The 15,613-nt window shown below is 38.5% G+C and overlaps 1 long non-coding RNA gene across 1 annotated transcript; it reads right to left on the reverse strand.

Moving 5' to 3' along the window:
- Positions 1 to 18: 18 nt before the first annotated feature.
- LOC133983747 (uncharacterized) lies at positions 19 to 1,311 on the reverse strand. The gene is made up of 3 exons (XR_009925383.1): positions 1,289 to 1,311; positions 1,150 to 1,205; positions 19 to 952 (listed from the first exon to the last, which is right to left on the reverse strand). It is a non-coding gene; the product is annotated as an uncharacterized LOC133983747 (long non-coding RNA).
- Between the last annotated feature and the right edge of the window lie 14,302 nt (positions 1,312 to 15,613).

Below are 15,613 nucleotides of genomic sequence, written 5' to 3' on the forward strand. Positions count from 1 at the left end.
TGCGTTCTTAGTAACACTTAATAAATTGACTATATTCAAAAAAAGGAGATGTGAACACAAGGGAGGAAACAAGTTTCAAATCTGCATCCTCTAATACAGCAATAGAACTTTTTCACTGAAGACATTCTGACGTGTCGCCATAGGAAAAGCACAGGTGTAAATATTCAAATTAAAAAGTCAGGGTCTTGATATTGTGCATACTGCCTTACTGTCACACTGTCATTTGGCTGTTTGAGTATAACAAAGGAACGTCTGCTGGGAAAAAAGGTCAAAAAGTTGGGTGTTTATTATTTGTATTAGTAGTGTACTCACATTGAACATTCAGAACCACAGAGGCAGATCTGACCGTCTCCTGTCCTCGTAAAGCGCAGTGGTACCGCCCAGCATCCTCTCTGCTGGCCAGGAAGACTGGATTTGTTACTGGTTGTCCATCTCTGAACCAGACAATGGGTGTCTGTGTGGAACAACCTGAGCTACAGGTCAGTCTGACAGTTTTTCCTTCTGTCACAGTGCTTGGCTCCACAACCGTGGACAACTCTGATCCAGACACAGAAACATATTTATTTTATTCAAATCATTTCAATTCAGGAGAGATATTTTTTTTTAATAAAAACTTTACCTTTAACAACCAATTTAGCAGACTGTTTGCTTGTCCACCTGTTGAATGTTGTTGCAAAACTAAAATGGTACCATCCTACATCATCATATTGCACATTGTTGATATTCAGACTACAGTCACTGCTGCGGTCACCTACATATATAAAGTGGTTTGGGGGTGAAGGGAGTAGATAAAGAGGCGTCCAACGGCCAGATACAGACTGGTATTTAGACCAGGAATATGAAGTAACAATATGAGGAAAAGGATAGTCATATTCACACTTTATAACAACAGATGTCCCTCTTAAAGCACATTGATCTTTGAAGGTCACCCTCCAGTCCCCACTCCAGACACCTTTAGTGAAAAATAAAATAGGTGTTTTATCATTATCATCAGTCATTATTATTATAATCAGAATGAGTTACAGAACTTTACTGAACATTTGGTAATAAAGTGACAACAAATGACTAAAAACTCAAATGAGACAGTATTAAATGTATTTATTTTTTATTGTCAAAGTAGCATTATTAAGAAAAAATGTGTTTCCTTACCTGGCATTACAACCAGAACAATCAGAATCCAGCTTTCCATTATTATTAAACTCAACCTGTAACACAGTTCAGTCAGCACTTAGATTAATGTTTAAAAAACAGATATGTTGCTTATAAAGTTTATTGTAATAGCACTCACCGACTAAAGCAAGCAGACTTATTCTTTTGTAAATTCCAGGAGGTCATTTTTGTTAAGTCCATTTTTAGTGAGTGAAAAGCAGAAGTGGGATGTTGGCACCTCCCTGCTTCCTGTCAGCGACCAGTCTTCCATAGATTACAGACATTTTTGATTAGACGAAGTTGGAAATCTTCATTGTTTTTTGACAAGTTTTGTATTTGAGCTCTTTAGGGGATGATTTACAATGTTTTTGACAAGCATTTTTTCTTTCAAGCAATGTGGCCCCTTTTTGGTATCCTGTATTAAGTTAGATATAAGGCATTTGACTCTGCACACTTCTAGATATTGTTTGCTTTGTGTGTTTGTCTCACATTGTCATCACCAACATCTTTGTCCACTGGGTGGTGTTACTGGACTGTGCATCAGATGTGAAAGTGCACATCATTAATGAGTGTTAGTATTACTGCACACTGTAAGTGTGCCTGATTTATAAACACCACTTTTAAGTAGATGATATGATTTTATGAGTGCGTTTCCTGTTTAAGCTTACTGTGTTGACCTATGACCTCTGAATACTTCACTCTTACTACCTGTGGAAGTTTTTTAGCTGCATTTTGCACCATTACACCACAGTGGCATTTAATATTAACTTGTGACTTCTGAAACTCTCACTTCCCTCAGGTCTACTGTATTTGTTCTAGTTTGTAACTATCAGTGAAGGTGTAGGAACCCAAACTTTCTGGTAGGAGATTAGTCATGATATGTAACAATAGAAACATACATTTGTCAGTCCAAGATGATGATTAAAGACATTCAATTTCATTTTCAAGTGCTTTATAAAATAATGTGTAAAGTGACAAAAAAAACAATGATTTAAAAATTGTAATTTTGTATGTTCTTGTCTCATTATAATTTTAATCACATTCCATCACCAAATATGTCCACTGCACGTCAATGACAAGACAGGAAATGTCACAAAAAGCATGTGACATTGACACATTTATTGCACCAAACATTTCCTCAGCAACATATGATGTAATTTAACTATAATGAATTAGGCTGATGAGTCAGCATCATTGTCTAATTGTTTTTGTCAAGGAGAACCCTTTCGGCCAGCAGTTCATAACGTTAATGTCAGTCACTATCATTTTGAAATTTGAAATAGCTGACATGCAGTCATATATATTTTCCCCAGGTTTTGTAAGAACATGTCTGTGCTGTTTGGGGTGACGATGAACACACCAACAATGTAGAAACACTGGTGAGCTGATCAGCGTCATTGTGGGAATTGTTACTGTAAATGTAGAGAATCAGCGTAACCCACAGTCATTTGTAATCACAGGAGAGGAAATAATCAATCAACATACAATGGCATAATCAGGCTGATTAAATAGATTTTTGTGGGAGTAAATTCTTTGCAATAGATTTATTTGCATTACAAAAATGTCAAACATTTTTTAGCTGTAATTATTAATAATAATTATTACCTGTAAAATAGAAAAACAAAAAAAGATGACAAAAAAGAATAGGACAAGAGAAAGATAACATTTTTGATTTAATACTCAAATTAGTAGTCTGCTATGGATTTAATACAGGAAAAAAAACACAACTTTCTAAATAACAAAACAAATACTGTCAGAACCCCCTTGTCTTATTAGACATGTCCAGCTTACCAAAACCTTTAAATCATATTAACTGATGTGAAATCAGCTATTAAGTTAGTATAGCATATGTTTGGTTGATTGAAAATCATTTTTTAAAATTTAATTGGCGATTCACTGGTGATTGTGAACTATAAAACTTGCAACATACATTCAAGCTACAAGGTTTGCAATTTTTTTCTTCAGTGTAACAAACCACAGCAACAAACTGGCATTACTGCTGATTTATTCTACATAAAATTGGAAAGATTGATTTAAGCATTAGCATTAGCCGTCAAAAAAGCCCATAAGCTATGTACTATACAGTAGAAGGTTTATGAATACAGTGGGAAGATTGATGTGTAAAATAGTTCATATTCTGTATAGATGTCATATAATGCTCTACATGTTTTCCCCACTAATATGTTTTTTATGGGAGACAATGCAATTTGAATGCAAATGATCATCACTATAGCACCACTGTAGCAACCAGTCATATTGTTTAATCCACATATAGTTGTTTGGAAAGTTTGGACTCAATTATAATCTAAAAAGCAACAGTAGATATAGTTTGTGCTGTGGATAGGGATGCAAGCAAAAATGACTATCATTGTTGATGTTATTTTTAAAAAACTTTTTTCTTCATATGACTTAATCAGGCAGCAAACTGAGGATTAGATGCATAGAAAAAGGGAAAGACATGCTACACAGTTCAGCAGCAGGACCGCATGATGCCTTTGCAGTCTGGTGGTCCGTGGACAACCTATAACAACATGTCCGACCCAGAGCGGCGTAAGGCATCTTCAGAGTTCACTCGGGCTTGTCCCACAATCCTGATAGGAGAATAGGATAGGAGCAATGTGACTGATTCACATGCAGAAAAGGAAGGAGGAATAGAGGAAGAAAAAAAAAAAGAATAATGTTAAAACTTTATTACAATCTGTGATTGGTTGGGTTTAATTTTACTTGCTTCTTTCTTACTTACTAGTCTGATGTTGCACCACACTCAGCTTATTTTATTTTCTCCTTTATTTTAAGTAATATTCAGTGGCACATCTTTGTTAAATTACTGTATGTAAGTACCAGAACCTTCTATCACCTCACAGTCAGTTTGTGTCAGATCTGAAAAATTGGATGATTAGGACAATCCTACGTTTGGCCTGTGTACAGTTTGTATTAGAGACCAGTCCAACAAAAGAATACACAACAGCAACAAGACTAGACTTGATCGTACCTCAAATGTTTTACAACAGTTAAAGCGGCAAAGCGTCATACCTGAGGGGTCGTTTCCTCCGGGTCAGTGGCGAGTCTGGGGCAGTAAAGTGTAAACAACTTTGGAAGAATCCTTTGTTTTTTTATCACCACCCACTGGCAGGTTGTGGACCTGCACCTGGTCGACACTAAATCAACATCAATGACAAACAACAACCACATGAGTCCATCTTGACATTTGACTCAGATGAAATCATAAGGTCTTCATTTGGCTCCAGACAATTTTTTTTTTGTAAAAATGTTTTCCATGTTCAAAACTGGAACAAGACTTTTATTGTCTTCTAGTAAACATGAGATGGAGATCGCAGAAGAAAGAGAGGAAAAGGCGAAGAGTGGAAAGAGCCAAGGGAAGAAAGAGACTCAAGAGAAGGTGACGACAGGAGAATAGAGAAGAAAGAAGAATGGAGATGGTAATAAGACAATAGTTGTAAAATAAATTTCACTATATTGCTGAGGCTGTCAACAGAAATGCAGGGAGACAGATGGCGTGAATAAAGAAAAGAGAATGAAAACAGAGTTAAAAAATAAAAATGGATGAAGGAAAGCAAAAGAAGCTAAAATAGACAGAGAGAGAGGGAGGCGGAGGCAGAGGATTGTACCTGGACAACCTGGAGTAGTGGACGGTGATGTAGTTGGGGGCAGGGCTGTGAGTTTCAACTTCTGTGATTGGTGGAGCATCTTTAAGAGGAACGATGGTGGGGTGGGAGCTGTCACTCAAGTCATCTGGCTCCTCCTGCACACACACAAACAAAAACACAAACACATACATTTGTTGTCTTCTCCCCCCACACACAGTTATACAAGGGTCTAGAATTGTGTACAGAGCTGCTTACTGGTATGTCGCACATCTTGCCCTTTCTCACTGGGAAGGTCTGCTGGGCTGACTCATAGAACATGGTGTCAGCTGTCACTGACGGACGCTGGGGTCACACACACAGAGAATAACAATGGCACATCAGTGTTGTGCTTGTTTTGTATTTTGAACTGCTGCAGTAGCTACAGATAAAGCACAAAACTGAAGCTGTCATTTTAAGATGAATGAGAAACAATAAAACAATAATAACTGTACCTTGTTTGCTATTTCTACAGACTCCATGTCCACTCTGTGCATGTTCTTACTGTGAGGGCACAGAGGAAATGATCAAAACATAACTTAGTGATGAAATTAAAGTCAATCCACCATAAAACTGACTGACTAGTGATCAACCTCCTGCAATGTACGGACAATTTAAAATGCCCAAACAAAACACAACACCAAAATGGAAACAAAGTAAAAAGAAAATTGTTTGCATTTAATGTGTCACAATCAAACAGGAATGATATGTAGGATGGACAATTATCTCGCCTCCAGTCTTTAACACCAAAAAGAATCAATTTTAGGCCAGTAAAAAAGGAAAAAAAGCTTCCTAGCACCTCCTCATTAAAACAAATGGCAGTACTTTGTCTACTATGTCTTCACTTTGTTTGCTGTGTTGCGATTTGATTTTAAAGTCACATTGAAAATGTAAAAATAAAATAAAATAAATAACAATAAAAAACAATTAATTCTGTTATTGACATAAAGCTAATTAATTGTCCTTTTTACACATGATATTTAATTGTAATAAAGTAAATACATATGAAAAGTAAATAAATATAACATCCTGTATTTGACTTTATTTCTGTTTAATTTGTTTCAATTTATCTTTGTATCTTCCATAAAAACAAAGAAATGATTCAAAATGAGGCTACAATATACATTCCTTCTGAAACCATGACAAAAATTAACATTAAAATTATGTAGAAAAATACAAAAATAGCAGTATACAGCAATGTGCTTCCTGTCACCTGATCATAATGGCTACAGTCAGAGTGATGAGCCCAGCAGACACGCCTACTGCTGACGCCAAGGCAATCACCTTAAGACGACCTGGGAAATGATGGACGAGAGAATACAGGAGATCAATAAAAATAGAAATGTAGTGATGTAAAAGACCAAAGTAGAAATAAAAATAGATGCAGAGAAAACGAGGAACGGGAAAAGAGCTGTGCATCATCTTGTAGGCATCTAGACTTGTGTCTTGTGTTTCCAGTTCTGATTTCAAAACTTAACTCCACTTCTTCAGCTGTCTAGACTCAAATAGTAGTTTTCCACAACACCTCATCAGCTCCTCGCTCATAGTGAGAGGGCTTTACATGACTCACCATGACTCATAGAAAAACAGAAAATCATGAGACCATACACAATAAAGACCAGAGCCCAGACCTCCTGCTGGGATAGTGACAAGGAGGTTTCATCACTCATCATCTTAAACACAGAGGGACCCATAAAAAATATCTCTCCTCTAATCTCAGATGAGCACTTGAAACTTAATTTTTCTGGTCATTGTCCGAGATAATCAGAAACATAGATTTTTAAAAAGGGGGCCGGGGTGTTTCACTAAGGTTATCAATGACACCTCATCTCTTCAATAACACTTCGAAAAGTGACAGTGGCATGCATTATGACTCAAAAGTCATTTCACAACCCACTACAGTAAATGAGTGTCAGAAAACAGCTGTGAGCAAAGATGGACCACAATGGCTTCCAGACTGAGTGTGAATATAACTCAAACACCTTCACAACTCATGAAAATCACCACATTAAGAATTCCATTGTAAACCATTTCTGTCTCAGAGGTTGCTATAAAGCTGCAGCATGAAGTCGCCTAATTTTGTGTGTCAAAATAGTGTCAAAAAAGTACACTATTAAAGTAGAAATCAATTACAGTTTCATGCAAACAGACACCAATGTTGCTACTTTCTGCTGATGAAAATTCAGCATAACTGCTTGATAAATGTTTTTACGTTTGCTGCATCTGTTGGTCCACCTAGTGTAGGGTAGCTCTTTCCAAGGAAAGCTTGGCTAGTGTTCATGGAGTATGCATTTTACATAACATCTGGAATTTACAGAACTCAGTACTTAAAATGAGCAGCAACAGCCACCATGCATAGAAAATATGTTGAAGAACTGTCCATTATGTTAGATTGCCAAATGATTTAAAGGGATAGCGTTCATCATGGCTAAACATTCAGTGAGAGTCAGCCACGCAAGCTGCTAGCTGTACTACCAAAAGTGTTTCGAGCTACATGCTTACATGCCACAACGAAAATGCTAATACATCAAGTTTAGGAGGCAAATGTTTCCTATGTTTTTCCATCTAGTTGTATGTATTATCATGCTAACATTTTCTAATTAATGCTAAATTGAATGTGCAATAAGCCAATAATATTGTCATTAGTTTTTTGGGTCATCATCAAAAAACTAGACCCTCCTAAAGGGCATCTTGAGTCCAATCTGAGTCCACATTTCATGGCACTCTGTCCAAAAGTTGTTGACAATTCAACTCAAAAACTCAATGAACTAGAGGAACAGTCAGATGAATGTCTGTACAAAATTCATTTAGCCTGAAATTGCTAAGTGGCCGACATTTACAGAATCTTCAGTATCATGAAAAATGTATCTAACAAACAAAAAAGACTCTCCTATTTTGCTAAAACACACACACCCAGACAGACAGACAGAAAGACAGACAGACAGACAAGAAGTCTGAAAGAAAAAGAAGTAGTCATGCATGAATCCTTATGTACCTCTGACTCGTACAGTGAGGACAGGAGAACTGTGGACTCCAATTCGATTCCTGGCCTCACAGTAGTACTGACCGCTCTCTCCAGGGCTGACCTCAGAGAACGTGAAGACAGGAATGGACCTGGTGCCCCACGCTGCATGATAGAGCACAGAAAGGGAGGAGACTCACTTACTGTTTCAGATAGTGTTGGAGGATACAGACCGACAGACGGAGCATCACACCTTCCTGACTACAAACATTTACCACAGGTTATAGAGTATATAATGTTAACCTTTAGTGGAACCACATTTTTATGATGCTAACATTGAATAGAGCCCCCGTCCGTGGCTAAGCGGTGCCATGTGAAGTTGTCTACTGCTGGGTTGGCCTGACTGCTGCAGGTCAAGGTCAAAGGTCGGCCAGCATCCACCACACTAGAAGGACGAGCCAGAACTGAAGTGTTCTTGGGAGGATCTGGAGTGAAAATGAGAAGAAAGACAGTTTTGTTTCTATACAGGCTTTTAAAAAAAATGTAAATTATGTTCTGCAACTCCAGTAATTCAGATTAAGTAAAAGGAAACTGGAGAACGGAGAAGGTGAGGGTCTGGAGAAACTGTAGTTTGTGGGGGGTTTGTGGGACCCTCTACTTACTTACATAGCACAGTGAGTGTTGTTGTATGTGAGGTTTGGTATCCTAGTCGGTTCCATGCTGTGCAGTAGTACTGACCAGCGTGGTGAGCACGCACTGATGGGAACGTCAGGTTCTGGATGGTTCCTTTAGCCAACACCTGGTCACCTAGGATGCGATACCAAGCATATCTGCAGGAGAGACGATGGTGCAAATGATGGTGATGATGATGATGATGATGATGATGATGATGTTGATGATGATGAAAATGATTCATAGGACTGAATCCTAATTTAAATAACCTTAAAAAATAGTGAAAGCCTAATTGACAAGAAAACACAGATGGGAAGATGGAATAATAGAATGGGATAAATAAGAAGATAGTTTAAAATAATGATAATGACTTTTGCAATAATTATGATAATGGTAACAATATCGGCGATGTTATCTTCGTACCTGCTGGCCGGAGGGTGGGCGTGGCTGACACAGCTGAGGTTTACAAAGGAGCCTTCTCTGATGTCACCAGGAGGGCCCACCACCACGCGTGTGGATTTTGGAGAGTCTAAATAGGAGAAATGGAGAGAAAAACAGTAACAGTGAGCAGCAGCAGTCCCTTTAAGTGAGCAACAGTGCCAACTTGGTTTTTTTCTATGTTAAACAAACAATAGGTCACTCTGTTTACAACCTTTGAAAATGATAACAGTCTTTATTTTAAATCTCTAACAAAACTGCAGTATAAAATGGCTTAAGATTTCATGACCAGATGCTAAGCATAGTGGAAGTGTGAAAAATCAGCAGATAGATATCTCTTCAGTTCCCCTGACTTTGTATTACTTCCTGATGAATCCAGATGACAGAATGTTCCCATTATAACAACATCTTAAAATAAGAGCTATTGCCTAACCAGTTTAACCTAGACTGACCTCTGACAGAGACAACAAGACCCAATAAAGAGGCACTGAACCCAAAAGGAGGTTAACGGTGAGTAACGATACCACTGATAGCACAACAAACTCACATGTCACATTGAGTAGGAGCGGTTTGGAGCGGTCGGTTCCCAGTGAATTGCGTGCGACACAGAAGTACTCTCCTCTGTCTGTGTATTTGAGGTGGGACAGGTGGAGCTGAGGATTAAAACTGTCTGGGATGCTGCCACTCTCCATGTCTGAGGAGCCGACAAATACACATGCAGGTGATCACACATATAAATTACCAACATATATCAAATATTGTCTGTGAGAGATAATCTGAAGATTTTCTGAAGAAATCTGTATCTGGCTGCCTCAACAGATTCAAGGACCTTCAATTCACATGATGTGTCATTGTTATCAATCTGCAGCTCACATCTACAACACAGTGCCTGAATATGTACACTGAACAGTCAGTGTAGAGTGTTGGTAAGCAGACCATGGTTACATGCTGTGCTGTACCTTTGAACCATGCAAAGCTCTCTACAGGCGGAGCTGCCTCACTACTGCAGGTCAGAGTGACCGACCCCCCCTCTGACACCTCCCCAACAGGAAAGACTGCGATGGAGGTGGAGCGAGGACCGTCTGGAGAGGAGTAGAGGGAGTGGGAGGGAGAGAAAAGAAATATATACAGTATTGGGAAGGAAGAAAGAGAGTGGAATTATCAACAATATGTTTGGATGTTTGAATAATGCAAAAAGAAAATCCAGTGCACACTATATCATACTCATGTCTGATATTTTAAGGCCTTCAAAGCCTGATCAATTTTGCAGAGACATAATTCATAAACTGATTTCCTACTGGAACATTTCAAATAAACAGCATTTAGAGTTTAAGCTACTCATTGTTTCTCATGTACATTAACCCTTCTTCTCAGATATCTGAATTATATTCATGCATATACTTGATATGCTTTTTCTTTATCATCTGGAAAAAGCATGTGTGCTCCCATACATTTTTAACTCATTCATGTACATTATTTGCTCCCAGGGTTTTATTTTCCAACAGTAAAGCACATCAGTGTAATATTTAGTAATCCAGATGCATCCTCCTGCAAGCATGTGAAGACAATAAAATATGAGCAAACACGTTTGGTGAAAACGGTCTCTTTTGTCTGACTTGATTTATTAATTATGATTACTCACGTCCCAGAGCCAGAGAGAGAGACGGTGACTGTACATTCTGTGGTGGGATTGGTCGACAGGTGTAATCTCCAACATGCTGTAGGTCAAAGCGGTTGATAATCATCCATTTCTCATAGGAACCAAGGTTTAGTCCATTCCTGTGTGCAGAACATTGCATCATATCTATAGTACGGTTTTTTTTTTTTACTGATACAAAAGGTTTAGAGCTGCTCTTTTGGTGTCCAAGAACACATAAACATGTAACTCACCCACCTGTACAGAGCAAGGCTCCTTCCTGGAGCAGCACATCCTCTGGCCTGGCAGCCTACAAACACTGTCTCTCCAAAGCCAAACATGTTGGCTGGCCTGGCTGGATGAACTTGGACCTGGAGATCTGAAATACACAGACATTCACACCTGCATAAAAAACCCTGACTGGAACCAGTACACGACTGGATGGACCGCATCACATCATTGTTGTCATAGCTCAGACACATACCTGTTACAGCAAGTGTGATGGTGTCAGGAGAGGTCCATCTCCCCTGTGGTTGGTCTGTCTCAAATCTGAAGTGGTACTGGCCTGCATCACTCAGCTTGACACCCCGAATCTGGACTGAGCAGCTGGAATAGCTTCCCCCAATGTATCTGTAACCCAGGATTCATTAATGCATTTATACATTATTTCACTTTTATGTCAGCTTTCAAAAAGCACTGTGTGTTTCTCCTACCGTGTGCGTCCGCGGTATGACAGGCTGACCTGGTTCGGGTCAGTGTGGTGGGTGAACTCCCTGCGTCCCTCTGCAGACACACGGAACCACATGACCCACTTCACAGTGTGGCCTGTGAAGTAAGAGGCGATAATGTCCAATCTGTCCATTCAAATGCATTCAGAATGATAATAACGCATGAAAATAATTGTCATGATGATAAAGGAAATCAATTATCAAGCATGAGGAAATAATTAAACAGAATACAATGAGGATTTAGCTCTTGGAACTTGGATACATATTCTATTTTCTGCATTTGATATCTTCATTTATCATAAAAAGTTTCTGAAAATACAGTACAGGACATAAAATAATAAAAGAATGTCAGGTATTTAAAGGAGAACTTTTACACATCAAAGTGTGTTCACAGGCCTCAAAAGATGTTACTTGAGTCAGTGGAGGTTGGAGCTGAAGACCACATGTTTGAAAATGGAAAATAAATGTTGGGTTTTTGAGTACAGTGGTAAATAATAAAATTGAGTTATATTGTGGGCAATGTAGGCACAGTTCTCTGCACAAGGAAGAAGAAATCATGGAATAAATAAGACGACATTTCCAATTCTGCTACATCAATTCAGATTTTTTTCCACTTTGTCCAACACGAGTCCCACAAGTCAATCAGTGTTTTAGGAATGCAATGCTATATCTGTGGAGCACTCCTTTAAAGCAATACATTTAAAAAATGCAATAAATAAATAAATATGGATTGCTCTGATACCTGATGGGTAGTCATATCGGCAGGGTAGAGTGACAGTTGTTCCTGCCCACACACAGATATCTCTTCTAGAAAATGACACACTCCACCTGCTCTGGATACCTGCACAGGACACATATATTTACAGTCAACTGGGCAGAAGCACACAAAGTGACATGGAGTAGTATGGACACAACATCATAAACATTAAGAAGCTTGACATGCATACACAAATATGTATATATAGGCCTACACATGTATAGTTAAAAATGACTCACTAACACATACTAACATGTAACTACCTGTTCTCTAAAGCTGTTGTTTCACATAAGGCATAGAAGCCATGTAAAGCACATCAAGCAGATTGATGACATTTCATCTACACATTTTCACATTTTTCATTGCCTTTTCTATCAAAGACCAGCTCAGATTTCCAAACAAATTGACATAACCACTGGCTGGCTGTTCACAAAATGCTTGACAAATAGGCAACTCAAATTGTAAGGAACACATACTTGGAGACTGAAATTGTACATTTCTACAGCACACACGGAAAAACTTTCCTTCAGTGTGGCTCCTCAGAGAAAAACTTGTCAAACCGCAGTTCTGCTCACATAAAGCGACGCATAAAATTGAAGCAGTGGGAATGAAGCTTGATGTGCAGCCATCCTGTGTCATCCTGTGCTGCTAACTGCCTGCCTGGGCGACTACCTTGCACAAAAGGCAATCAATACTTATAAATAACCTGAGTGTAAAGGCAAGGGCACCTGGCTGCAGAGCCTTATGAGCATAATGTATCCTATAAGTCAGTCACTCTTTAATAAAAATTAAAAAACAGTTGTCACTTGTTTTACAGTATGTGCATGTGAAACATTTTGGATACAGAAATCTGGAATATATAGAAATATCTGTCAATTAAAGCTAATCTCTCATCACCTGAACTAATACAAAAATAATTAGCAAAACCTTCAGATTCAGATTTGCACTTATTAATGAAACCAGTTTGAATTTCTGATGTATATTAATGTTTCTCCTACCTGGTAAAGCTGTGAGGATGGTGCCCAGAACTAACGCACCTGCCAACATCTCCGCTGACACAAGCTCTGTAATGTCACCGGAGAAGGAGACAAGCAGCAGGAGACAGAGAGGTGAACATAACATTTATCGGAATAAACGCCATCTAGCTAAGTAAATAAAAAGCACTCACCCCTTAAAGTATCTTCATTCACCTCAGCCAGTCATACAGATTGAGACTTGTGTGATGCGTGCGACCCCAACAGTGATGAGGGTGATTTTTATAGCGATGAGAGTTGCACAGTGATCAGAATCAGGTGGTATGAGATGGGAGGAGGAGAGGACGGGGCAGAAGGAGGATGAAGAGGAAGAGGAAGTATATGTGCTTTTGCTTCAGCGACTTTCTCCATCTTCTATCTTTAAAAAAAAGAACTGTTTCTATTTTCACTTTTCTCCACTTCTCTGTCTGATCATTGTGTCTGTATTTAAGGTCAATGATCTAATGACTGATTTCCTATTTAGTCTCACTGTGAAAATGTGACCCAATGTGGTCATGTCTGTCTTATTTATATGTCTATTTATACTGAAAACAACCAGTGACCTAAGTCATAATCAAGCACTCTTGTCCATTTATCTTGGAAAATGTTGGCCAACTCGTGTCATGTGTCCCACTGTCTCAAACAAGCATTAATTAATCAGCTGTTGGCCCAACTGTTCAGGAAAAAAAGTGACGAATTCTTTAAACTTGCATGAATTGAGTTCTTTGGCCTCTTGGAGGTAGAACGACAAGCTATTAACACAACATTGACATATTATCAGTTTGTACAGCTGCTGCAGTGACCAACAGTTACAGTAACAGCTTCACACATCCAGCTGACACAGAGCAACATTAAGAATCGTGTTTCTGGCCATCCAGTGAATGTCAGTCCAATCTTCACTCTCCATTTAGCTCCATTTTGATCTATTTTCAGTCAACTCTTGAGGGAAATATCCAGCTCTTTAGCCGCTACATGCATCACTGTGTTCAGTAGCTAGACGCTAACATCATCTGTCGGCTGTAATCTAAAAAGTATTCCAACACACACCAGGATACTAGGATTGACACATTTTTATTAACAAATTACATTAAAAAAACCAAACTTTTTGCGTGTTGCTTAAGATTTGCTCTAAGTTATGGGCAAAACACGTAGTTTGCTCCTTTTGTTTTTTAATGTAATCAATTAATTAAAATGTGTCAATCCTGGAACACTTCTTTGGTTTCTGTAATCTGCCTTGCATCAACTGCTGCCTGCTGTTTGGTGATGATCAGAACAGGTACTGTGAAGTGGATTTATCAGAGACGTTTTAAGACAGCTGCCTGCTGCAGATAGAAACAACACTGATGAGTGATGAGACTGATCCAAAACTAAAAGGTCATGAGCTGTAAAACCAAAACAATGAGCTGAAATGTGCTAAAAAAAAACCCTGTGGAGAGACAGAGACACATGAGTTTTCATCTTATTATATACATTATTAGTTTCTGATTTGATACCAGGGTCAGAATCATCAACATAATACAGATGCTGTTGTTAGTAAAAGTGGATAATATCATGTAGCAGAGCTATGACATGTGTCACAATTTATGAGGTGAATGCCTACTTACTCATTTGTGAATATATTTTAATTACCTGTGAATGATCTGGCATTTAATTTTACTATTGTCTTAATAAGATTCCTGACAGTTTGTTACATAAAAATGTTTATTGAGTGAATTCTCACACTCACTTACACTCACATACTGCACAATGGCAGTAGCAGTAGCAGCAGCAGGGAAGCTAGTTTCAATGCTCAAAACACGACTTAGTATTGAAAGTGGTTCACATCACACATAGTTACTTTTCCCATTGTTTATACAAACATATTGATTAGTGCAACTTTAACTAAATGTTCATCCAGATAAAGAGACTTAAAGAATGTTCAAATTTGTGGCACTGTAAAAGTGAGTCGCTCTTCACTCTGACACTCTAATGTTGTTACAATATTGCTGCTGACCATTATGATTGACTGCTTGCTAAAAAGACAGACAAGTATGGTTCATTTAAGAAATGAAATCAGGCCTGTTGGCATACATTAATATACATAAGTCAAACCATCATAGACTCAGCACCCCAGATGTCCTCTCATCCACTGCTCTAATTGAGAATTGTTGGCACAAGAAAACCACCCGCAACCAGACGTGGGGAGGTTCGAGACCTCTCAGTCAACTGTGTCCACTTAGCCTGATGAGTCTAAATGACTTTAACATCCTACCCTGCCACAACTTGGCCAATAGATGTCAGTTCAGCGTCAAGACTCGGCCAATTGGCTACTTACCCCAGCTTTGACCCAGGAGTAATGATGATGTACAGTTTAACATTTCAGTCAATCTCTATTCACAGGCATCCAAGTTGGAGAAAGAAAAGGGAAGTTAACTTCAAGGTATTACAGATGATATCTTGGTCTACATCTGGAAATAAATGCTGACGTTTTACTTATTAGTTGAGTGATCAAAGATGACGAAGGGGGGCAATATAAAGGATCAGTGCTTAAGTTACAAAACATGGATATATATCCTGTTAGATTTTAGGATCCACAGGCCTACTTTTGGTTGGGCTGCATGTAACAACATTATGC

Source organism: Scomber scombrus, chromosome 7 (genome assembly GCF_963691925.1).
Source record: "Scomber scombrus chromosome 7, fScoSco1.1, whole genome shotgun sequence".
In the NCBI taxonomy this organism is placed as follows: Eukaryota; Metazoa; Chordata; class Actinopteri; order Scombriformes; family Scombridae; genus Scomber; species Scomber scombrus.